The following is a 10,608-nucleotide window of genomic DNA, read 5'->3' on the forward strand; positions in this document are numbered from 1 at the left end:
CACTATTTATTCATCCATGCACTCAAAGATATATATTAAATGTCTACTCTGTACTCGGCACTATGTTAAGCTCCTTCTAGGACAAAGATGTCTAAGACATAGATCTTGACCAAATTAAGCTCAGGTTCATATTTCAAACCAAAATAATTAAATATAATTCTAATCTCTAGCCTTAGTTATACACAAACCTGAAGTGTTAAAATGGAGGGAATGAACAGCTCTGTTTTGAATTTGTTCACTATTTGTTTAACCTGTGGTGCCAGAAGTACTATAAATCCATCTTGCTTAATTGCATATGTCTTTTTTTTCTTTTAATAGATCCTTCTAAGTGCCACCAGGGACCAATGCCTCCCATACATGGTAACTTTTTCTACATTGGACATCAAGGGTAGATAAAGCAATAGGAAATCTATCTAGAAATAGTAATACCTGATGAAATACAGATTATGACTATTTTGCAAGCATTATTTCAACTTAAAATATACATGCTTACAGGTACAATTATCTGCTTTAAAACCATTTGTAAGGTGTTCCAGGTCATAGGTGCAATGAAATGGAGGATTAGACATTTTATATTATTCCTTCAACTCAAACTTCTTAAAAATAGAAAGTTTCCATCATAGATAAAGCAACTTCAACTACCTCCCTGGTTCTAGGACATTTTGAATCCTCCAAAAAATATTGAAAAAAAGAATCCATGAATTGATGTTCATTGGCACTGAACTTACTCAGCACTCTTCCCCAAACTTCAATGCTATTAGCAGCAAGGCCTCACAAAGACATAATACAAGTTTAAACAAATAATTATTTTGACATGCTGATTTCGCTTTCATCTTTCCAAGAGAAACCATGGTTGCCTTGGCTGCAACAGACAACCTAGTACTCATAACCCATCAGGACCAAAACAATCTGAAAATCACAACACAGCATTGCAAAACTTTGAACTGCTGATAGGTAGCAAAAGAACTAAAGAATAGAGGGAGCAGCACAGGATGCAAAGATAAGATACAGTTAGATGTTGGATTGTGTAAAACTCCACTAAGTCTGAGGGAAGATCATCGCATTCAGCTGGGACCAGTTCCAACCACTCAAAAGTCAGTTGAGACAGAGACTTAAGCTGAATTTAAGTTGTTCAGCTTGGAAGGAGGATTAAAAGTTTTGAGATCTAATCCCTGAGAAAAACATAATCAGAGGGAGTCAGAAAAATGTCTTGGAGAAAAGAAAAAATGGAAGATTAAAATTACAAAAAATTTCAGGAAGAAAGCTCAAAGACCTTGAACATAGTCTAATAAATCAACAGGAAAAACAGTAACACCAGAAGGAAATATAATCTCTACATTTAGCAAAAAGAGTTTAGCCATCCAGCCCTTTTTGTAGTGTCAAGAAACTGGAAACTGAATGCCTTTCAGTTGGAGAATGGCTGAATAACTTATGATATATGAATATCATGGAACATTATTGTTCTGTAAGAAACAATCAGCAGGATGATTTTAGAGAGACCTGGAGAGACTTACATGAACTGATGCTAAGTGAAATGAGCAGAACCAGGAGATCATTGTTCATGGTAACAAGAAGATTATATGATGATCAATTCTGATGGATGTGGCTCTCTTCAACAATTAGATGATGCAGACCAGTTCCAATGAACATGTGATGAACAGAAACATCTACACCCAGAGAGAGAAATGTAGGAATTGAATGTGGTTCACAATATGGCATTTTCACTCTTTTTATTGTTTGCTTGGATTTTATTTTCTTTTGTCATTTTTCCTGTTTAATTTGATTTTCCTTGTGGAGCAAGATAATTGTAGAAATATATGCATATATTGCATTTAACATATATTTCTACCATGTTTTATGTATATTGGCTTACTTGCCATCTAGGGGAGGAGGTGAGGGAAGGGGGGGAGGTGGAATTGGAACATAAGGTTTGCAAGGGTTAATGTTGAAAATTTTTCCAAGCATATGTTTTGAAAATAAAAAAGCTTTAATAAAAAACAAAAACAAAAATAAAAATAGTTTAGCCATTTATGAATAAATACTGTGAAATGATCTAACACTTGATGAGAGAAGACCCTATAGAATATGAAAAACAGTGAACTACAACACACTGTTTCTGAGTGGTTCAAAAGAGAAATGAGAATTATAAAAACACAATTTAAGGCCTGAAAAATAAAAATATTAGCACAATAGAAAAACTGGAATTTATGAAAAACCTCATCAAAGAAACAAAATAGCACAATAGATTAGGAATCCAATTACACAGAAGTAAAAGATAATCTAGAAAAAGAGAAGCCACCAAAAATTGATTAGAACAAAATATGCAAACAAAAATACTAATCTTGAAGATAGGATGTGTGAGGAGAAGCTAAAGATCATAGATCTCCCAAAAGAACATGATAGATAAAACAAAAAAAAAATCTTAAGACCATAATATAATAATGAATGAAAGAGAATAACCTAGAATTTTTGAACATAGAAAATGAAATTGTAATTGAAATGATTCTCAGATTATTATGAAAGCCATTTGTCAAAAGTGATATTAAAAGTTATGATTCATCTTATTGTTTTTACTGAAACCAATACATTGTCCTTCTCAAAGAATCTTTTTAAAAAATACATAGGCATTGGATTCCAAATTTGTCATTTCATTAGTATAGGAACTCCCTGGAAAGTAACTCTCTCTACGAATGCAGACTGGAATCTTATCTGCAATTTATAATCTTAAAGTTAGGTTTTTTACCCAAGGCTACATGAACTCTTATTCAAACCTTCTGTTGCTAGCCAACTGAGACCAGTTACTGAAAGTCCATGAAAGTTCCAAAGTATCTTTTTTCAAGACACTTCCTTTACACATCATCAAGACTATCCCAGAAATATTAGTTCAGCATCCTTTATAGAGAGAAATGCTGTCTTCTTCCCTAGCTTCTTCCAAGAAGAAATACCATTAGAGGCACTCTGGGCATGTACCATACCATATACATATAACAGGGAGGAAGTACACTAATTGAGCTCTGAGGCCACCTATACTTCAAGATCTATGATCATAAGATCTTGTAAATAATTCCTTACCAAACTAAGCTTATATAAACATTATATTTTCTTTTTCATGTAACACTCCTTTGGCAATCTGGAGAAATCTGTGGATTTCTTTTCTGAATATTATGCATTCCCTGAATGCATAAAATTCTTTCTCTATTAAAACCCTACCACCTACACATGATCTCTCCATTCAAATATTACTTAAAATACTTCAAAAATTCCTCTAACATTACTTTTTTCAGATTCTACATGACTTCTACTTAAGAGTGTGTATGTCTTAACCTTCCCATTAGAAACATTTGTAGATTCTACATTGACTGTTTTATATTCTATATTGTCTCTACTTAAAAGTAGTTATGTTTTAACCTTTCACTAGAAACTAAATTTCTGAGAATTAGGAACTGTTGCTTCTCATCTCTGAATTACACAGTTATATAATATAACACACATTATCAATCTTTATAGCATTGAATCAAAATGAAATACAAAGTAATTAGTGCAAATAAAATTCACTGTCATTATGTGTTTCAATTGATCAAGACATCTTGCTTGAAGAAGCAAACTAAAATATTAGTATTGTCTTGAAGTTGCTGAATTTATTTTTATGTAAGTCAATTGACTACAATTTGGCATAATGAATAGGGAACTAGACACCAAGTGAAAAAGTTATTGTTTAGTCATTTTATTTGTGTCCAACTCTTTGTGTCTTCATATGGGTTTTTGTTGGCAAATTTTCTGGAATGGCTTGCTATTCCTATTCTACCTAATTTTACAGAGGAAAAACTGAGAGAATCGGGTTAAATGACTTGATCAAGGTCACCCAGCTAGTAAGTGGCTGAGGCTGAATTTGAATTCATGAAAATTAATTTTCTTGATTTCATACCTAGCCCTCTATCCATTGTATCATCTGGCAGGTCAAGAAATGGGTTCAAGTCCCACCTACCATTTTTAACTTTGTGAGTCTGGATAAGTAATGTAACTACTCCATGTCTCAATTATCTCATATGTAAAATGGTGGCATTTGACTCAACAGTTTCTCAAGTCCCATTCAGCTTCAAATGCATTTTCCTCTGAATTTTCAGAGGGAACATGATGTAACAGAAAATCAATCTTGGAGCCAGGAAGACCTATACTTAAGTACTTTTGTTGTCATATTTTTTTTTTCTGCAGAAGAATTGATAGATCACCTTATGTCTTAGTACCTTTGGAAATTTTCTAAGGTTATCATTTCAGTTATGATAGAAGTCTATGTATTTATGGAGAATAGGACAAGGGGAGTGATTTCAACAGCAGGTTTTCCCCAACCTGTTAAAATCACAGGCACATATTTCAAAACAAGCACATCTATCCTCAAAGTGATTTTGTATTAATTGAAGGTTGAATTCCTGTTTGAATGCCATCCTCTTTCATGAAGAACTATGCCTATTCATTTTAATCACATTGTTTCATAATTAGGAAACATTAAACTTGGATCAGCATGACTATATTTACTCAAGACAAAAGTATCTAACTGCTGGATGCTGGTGGCATTTCTTTAAAAACACCATTTCCTGATTGGAAAATTTTTCCAATTGAGAATTCTCTCCTTCCCCAACTCTGCTTTCTGACTTCTTTTTTTCCTTCAAGTTCCAGCTAAAACATTATCTTCAATAAAAATGTTTTTTCCAATGCCTCTTCATTTCAGCATTTTCTATTTGAAATTAGTGTGTGTGTGTATGTGTGTGTGTGTGTGTGTTTTAGGTGTATGTATTTCTACATAGTTTCTTTCTCAATGCTTAGCATAAGGCCTGACATATAAGTAGGCACATAAAAATGCTTTTTTGATTATAGACAATGAAATCCCAGAACAATTTTAAAAATAAATTGAATTAAGGAAAGGAGGAATAATCTGGAATATGATATAGGTTTTTTTCCAACTGTAATCATGAAACTTCTGATTCAAGAAGTAGCATCATTAAGATATTTGTATTGAAATATTGCAGTTCTTTTTGCAGTGGCTAAGAATTGGAGATTGAGGGAATGTCTGTCAATTGGGGAATGACTGAACAAGATGTGTATGAAAGTAATCAAGTGCTATTGTTCTATAAAAATGATAAACAAGCAGGTCTCAGGAAAAAAAAAACCTGGAAAGATTTAAATGAACATAAACAGAATGAAGTTACGCATGTATAACCAATATTATATAGTGCATTGTCTCAGAGAAGGGAAAGCATGGGGAGAGTGCATAAAATTTAGAGCTCAAAACAATAATGAATGCTTAAAAATTGCTTTTTTACATGTAATTGAGAAAACAGTTTTTATTATATCAGAAGGTAGCACCATTGCACATTGGATTTTACCTGCTTGTCAATTATTCTAACATCACCTTACCCCCCTGAGAAATGGAATTCTCAGGAGTAAATACAATAGTTCCACTTAAGAAAAAATATTTTTAAAATTATGCTAAGAAATCATTTTAAATCCACATGTAAATAAAATGTAGGGATTTGTATTTATTTTAGTAATTATTTTTGCATTACATTGGCAATGAGGGAATGCTCACAGTAGAACATGCTAGAATCATCTTTCAATCCCCAATAATGATTGGGATATTCTAAATTCATAAATTTTTTTCCTCAACAACATTCTTGAAACAATTGCTGAAATGGAACATTTAAATTCAGATTGTTTCAGTTTGCAGTATCAGCTTCATTTATATCTAATTAATACCCTCTCATGGACCTACCCCAATCCTCTTAGACTAATCAATCCAATGGGCTAGGGGAAAATGCAGATTACTTTTCACAAAGAACCTTTGTTTGGAATAACTTCTCTTAAAAAATAAATCCAGAATCTTTCAATAATCTAATTTAATAGGATAGTGAAGGCAAGCAGCTATCAATCAATGCATAGATGTCTTTCAAGTGTAATTTGATTCTTTTGGCAAACTTAAGTCATTTATTGAGCCCAATTTACCTATGAGAAGCTTAGGGTATAAAATGATGAAATCTTCCTTGGGATTAAAGTTACAAGGAAAAACCACTTATTTATTTCAGCTCAAAGAAAAAAAGTCAATCTAAGAGGAGGGGAAAGTAAAGTTAAAATTCATAATTAACTCTTCTGAATTTATAGACTATTATGAAAATGACAGATTGTAACTGTGCACTGATGTAAGATTTAATTTGTTAAGTATCATGTCTGAAATGTCAGCATTTTGAGAATAAAAGATATAAAGAAGTGACTTAGGAAATAATATGTGTATAAGATGTATTTATATTAAGAAGTTTTTATTAGGAAACATCTGGTATATGTAAGAAATGTGAATATGAGAGTGGGAGATAAAAAAGTTAAGAATATTGTCCATTTCATTTACCTTTTCATGAGGTACTCTATTGTAACTTGAGGAAAATGGCTTTGAATGCTCATGTCTTTAACAGTTTTGTGATAGAAGATTGGAAAACTGATTATTTTTCTGAGATATTTTTTTTTCAGACTCTTGCAGGAAAAGTATCCATCTGTTTTTCTGAACCAATTCTATAATCATTTCATTAGTGGTTTGGGAGACAGTCATAGAGAAAACTCTTAATTACAAATTTGCTTCTTTCCATTTTTGCCCAGTTATTACAGAAAGCAGAATTTATTTGAGAACAAGCATGGCAGACAGAATGGTTGCACATTCTCAGTAAACTAAACCTTTCAAAATTTGGAGAGGGCTTTTTGCAGTAAGTAGAATTAGACCCTCTGACACTATTCCCAAAACACTATACTGACAAGGTGCTTCAGTGATGACTTTTAACACTTTTATCACTCTCTATATTGGGCATATCTGAAGAAATGTCTGCCAATTTGGTGAACTTTGCAGCATTTTTGTAGTGTGTGTGCAAAAGAGGTAAGAATGCTTTCTCTTTTGGCTTATACTGTATTTACATCTCAGTTCTTCAGAGGTAATTCTCATTTCTATTTACATTTTAGAATACAAGAGTAACTTATCTGAGCACAAATAACACTTATAAAGACTAGAATCTATCTTTGCCTAGTTTGACTTGATTTTTTAAAGATAAAATCAACAATTAAAATTTCTGTGTATATGTATATTTATTCCAAATTTTTACACTAAGAAATATTGCAATTAAAAGGTAGAGGATAAGCTTTATAAATGTTAAAGTTATACAGAACAATAGAGTTGAATTTAGATAACGCCTTAGAGGTATACATGTCTATTCCTTCATTTTGTAGCTGAAGAAATTGTAGCACAGGAAATTTAGATAATTTGCCCAGATTTATATAACAATCATACATATGAAGTAAAAACTGATTCCAAGTTCAATGCCCTGTCTTCTACTTTACCACACTTTTAATCCTGAGGTGCCATACACAATTCTCACTTCATCTGGTATCTGTAATATGAAGTTTATCTATATTGTAAAAACACAAGAATTTACTAAGGCTTTCTACATTTTTTCTATTGTCAGATCTACCATTGTAAATACATATTATGTAGTGTAATTCATGGACTTCATGGAAATTTGACATCAGGAGAAAAAAAAATACAGGTTGGTGGGGCCACTTTATTTCATAAGAACAATATTATAAATGGGTAATAGATTTACTGGGTTTCTCAGGAGAGGGAAAGAGAAAGAACAAGAAGAGAAAATGAGAAAGATAGGAAAAAAGAAAAAAAAAAGGTTGTCCAATTTCAGTGCATCAATTCAGAATTTCAGCCCTTTGCATTAAGCTCTTAGTTATGCACCTGGCACTGTGCTAAGTACATACAGTTAGATTCAGAAACAGGAAAACCAGATGATCTTAATTCTCAAGGAGCTTACGTTTTAATAGGGAGCAATAATATCTAAAGGGTGAAGAGCAAAAGCTAGACAGAAAATTGGGAGATAGAAAAGGTCAGAGAGTGAAACTAGAGGACAAAAATGAACATTGTGTCTGAGTCTTGTCGGGTTATGAAAATTCTAGGCAGAGACTCAACAACTTGGGCTGATTAAAATGTATTAATGTCATTGTAAAATAATAAGATGGGAAATATCTATGTTGTCAATAAGTATAAGAAAGGAAAAAGGTAAAAAGAACAAGTATAAACAACTATTTAACTATGAACTATTTTTATGAATTGTAAGCAGATTTTAAGATAAAAAACAAAATATTTTGAAAGGTTAGATTTGTTCCATAGACAATAACTATTAAACTATAATACTTGTCATAAATATTTCTTTCTATAGTTCTCATCAGTTAATATATCTATTGTCTATGGGATTGTTAACAGATGAGGCCTATAGAAAGAAATATTTATGACAAGTATTATAGTTTTAATAGTTGTTGTTAAAAATAATACTAATAGCTAACATTAAAAAGTCTGCCAGCTTTGTAATGTGCTTTCTGTCTAGAAAACCATCTAAGAGAGAGAATCCATAAAGGCCCTCTCTTCACTTATGCAATGAGGAAGAGATTCAGAAAAATTGTGATTTGCCTACAGTTATGAAGCTAAAAAAGTAACAGAACTCAGAATCAAATCAAATTTGAAAGTAGGGAATACTTTCCACTACATCAAATTCTTTTAGATACTATCTACAAGAAATCATTTGAATCCATTGATTCAAGCATTTTTCTTTTCTTTCTTCCTTTCCTCCTTTCTTTTCTCCCTTGCCTCCTTCCATCTTTCCTTCCTTCCTTCCTTCCTTCCTTCCTTCCTTCCTTCCTTCCTTCCTTCCTTCCTTCCTTCCTTCCTTCCTTCCTTCTTTCTTTCTTTCCAGTTTCTTTCTCTCTATTTTTTTGGCACCACTTCTTTTCATCTTAACTGTTTAAAATAGCAAAATACAATAGCCAGTGCAGTGGACATAGGATCATAGGATACGAGATTTATAATTAAAAGGGTCATCTATGTCCATCTTTTTATTTTACAGATGAGAAACTGAAGCTAAAAGAGCTTAAATGACTTACCCAAGATCACAAAGGAAGCAGTATTTGAAACCAGCTCTTCTTGACTAATATCTGCAACGTCACATTTTGTACAGATTTGCTTACATGCTCCTATAAGAAATAATAACAATAATAATCACTGCTTCCAAAATACATTACAGATGTATTGCTATCAAATAAATGATGTATAAAAGAAAGATATTAAATAAATGAGATGAAAGTAAAATAAATACATATTTTGTTTATTAATATTGCATAAGAGTTTTCTCTCTCACTAAAATTATTAATAACCACATTTTAATGAGAGGAATTATTGAATATGCTTCAACATTTAAAAAAACCCTATTTTAATTAACACTTTTTAATGAGCAACTTGGATGTTTTAAATTTATTTTATACTTGGCTCTAATGCTGATGATAACTAAAATATGTTTCTGGTAGTACAACACTGGCTGTTTTACTAAATCATGAAACTCATCTTTCAAGTTCATTCACTAATTATGAAAGGGTTTTTGTTGGAATATGGCTCATAATTTTTCATCTTCTCTGATGTTAGTGAGGCAAAGTCATGGGAAATGGGAGAAGTTAGCAGGAAAGATTGGAAGATGCTAGGTGTAGACTTTTGTTTCCTAGTGAGGGATAATGCTTTCACTTGGTTTTAAGTTGCTATGGTGAATGGGTCTAAAGAATAAGATTATATATATGAGAGAGTTCTTTTTAGAGAATTCACTGGAAAAAGCAACCCTAGTTTTCCTGTATCACATTAACTACTTCTTTTGTTTACTCCTACTTCTGTTCTTGCCACTACAATCCTCACCAGAATCTGCAGGGGAATACAGCAGAGACAGATCACATTAATAAGGATGCTGCTATTCTCAATTGAAATATTTTCTAATCATACCTCCAAGAAATCAACTCATGTCACTTTTGTAGCCAATGAGTAGATGGATGATTTAGATGAGAACTGTTAAATATGGCGCTCCAAAAAAATGCCAGAATTCCTTAAAATTCCTGAGTACTATCTGAATCAGATTAAAATGCAATTGAGAAATATTTAACAGAAAGTATAAAACTACATTACAATACAGATAATGCTAATTTGTTGTTTTCTAAGTCAATATGCAGCTGGTTGAAATTCTTTTCCAATTGAGTTTTGATACCACTAATTTAAATGAATCCAGATAACTTTCAAATTGATTTGCTAGCCTTGAGATCATGAGTGACTGGGGTAGCTAGATGGCGTAGATAGAGCACCAACCCTGAAGTCAGGAGGACCTGAGTTCAAATTTGACCTCAGACACTTAACACTTCCTAGCTGTGTGACCCTGGGCAAATACTTAACCCCAATTGCCTCAGGAAAAAAAAAAAAAAAGCTCATGACTGATTGTTTGATTTACTTTTGGATTTTGTACATATTATCTAAGTAAAATAAAGCATATAATTTATTTCAGATATGATCAAATGCTAACAAAACTAAAAGAGACTTTACATTCTTTTATTGAGCCAAATATTGATTGAAACATACATGCATACATACATATATGGCTTAATATATTTTAAAATATGAGTTTGTATGTTTTGCCTTATAGAATAAGCTAATCAAGAGTTTTTACATAGACTAGAGACATCACTATTTATTTAAAGAGAAAAACAAAAAAT

General features: G+C 32.0%; 1 long non-coding RNA gene across 1 annotated transcript; it reads left to right on the forward strand.

The window, feature by feature from the left end:
• Positions 1 to 6,672: 6,672 nt before the first annotated feature.
• On the forward strand, positions 6,673 to 9,132 carry LOC127538089 (uncharacterized). The gene is made up of 3 exons (XR_007947672.1): positions 6,673 to 6,910; positions 7,494 to 7,574; positions 8,934 to 9,132. It is a non-coding gene; the product is annotated as an uncharacterized LOC127538089 (long non-coding RNA).
• Positions 9,133 to 10,608: the final 1,476 nt, after the last annotated feature.

The sequence above is a fragment of the Antechinus flavipes genome, chromosome 5 (genome assembly GCF_016432865.1).
Source record: "Antechinus flavipes isolate AdamAnt ecotype Samford, QLD, Australia chromosome 5, AdamAnt_v2, whole genome shotgun sequence".
In the NCBI taxonomy this organism is placed as follows: domain Eukaryota; kingdom Metazoa; phylum Chordata; class Mammalia; order Dasyuromorphia; family Dasyuridae; genus Antechinus; species Antechinus flavipes.